Below are 1,221 nucleotides of genomic sequence, written 5' to 3' on the forward strand. Positions count from 1 at the left end.
GGTGGAAAGATTATAAGTGTCAGAGAAAGTGGAAGATACTGAGGAAAGAAGACTTTCTAAACATGGCAGGACTGATGCACATATGAACTCAAGAGACTGGGAAGGATGTACAGGCCTGTACCACTAAGACGGATGGGTTGTCAGCACTGAGAGGGCAAGTGGACACAAGCCCTCATCTTTAATTCAGAAGCCCACTCTGATGTCACAAGCCTCCATCCCTAACCCTGTTGCAAATACAAAAATTAGTCTTCTTCAAGGGAGTCTCATTGGGTATACAAACAATTCTTAAGGGAAGGCCCCATGCTCAGTAGTGGATGGAAAACAAAAGTACAAACTCAATGGCATATTTGGAGGTTAACATTTTTAGCCTTACATGTATTTTGTGTATAATTATGGCTTCTGGTGATTTGTTTTTTATGATTTTTATGATATTCTTTCTTTTTTTCAAGACAAAGTTTCTCTGTGTAATTTTGCACCTTTCCTGGAACTCACTCTGTAGACCAGGCTGGCCTCGAACTCACAGAGATCCGCCTGCCTCTGCCTCTCAAGTGCTGGGATTAAAGGCGTGTGCCACCACCGCCTGGTTCGATTTTTATGATTTTCTATGTATGAAAACATCTATGTGTTTCTCTACATCTATGTGATTATTTTCCTTGTTCTTTGGCTCTTTTTTTTTCTGTTTGTTCATTTTGTCCAATTCTGGCTTGTTTGTTTTTATTTTAATTTATTATTATTTTTCAGATACTTGATTGTTTTCTAATAAGAAGGAGAAAGAAAGGACATGGATTTGGGTGGAAAGGGAAGGAGGAAAGACATAGAAGGAGTTGGTGGAAGGGAAAGTATAAGCTAAGGATGCCCCATGGAACCAGACTAGGCCTTCTGGATAAATGAGACAGTTGATTAGCTTGAACTGTTTAGGAGTACCCCAGGCAGTGAGACCAGGACTTGTCTTTGGTGCATGAGCTGGCTTTTTTGAATCTAGGGCCTATGATGAGACACTTTGCTCAGCAGCCTTGGTGTAGGGAAGGAGGGGACTGGATTTGCCTCAACTGATTCTACCAGGCTGAGCTGACTTCTCAGGGGAGACCTTGCCTTGGAGGAAGTAGGAATAAAGGGAGGATTGGGGGGAGGAGAGAGGACAGAGGAATCATGGCTGATATGTAAAATTAAATTAATTATAAAATTAAAAAGTTTAAATAAAAATGGCTACAAAAATGTATG

The sequence above is a fragment of the Peromyscus maniculatus genome, chromosome 1 (genome assembly GCF_049852395.1).
Source record: "Peromyscus maniculatus bairdii isolate BWxNUB_F1_BW_parent chromosome 1, HU_Pman_BW_mat_3.1, whole genome shotgun sequence".
NCBI classification, from domain to species: domain Eukaryota; kingdom Metazoa; phylum Chordata; class Mammalia; order Rodentia; family Cricetidae; genus Peromyscus; species Peromyscus maniculatus.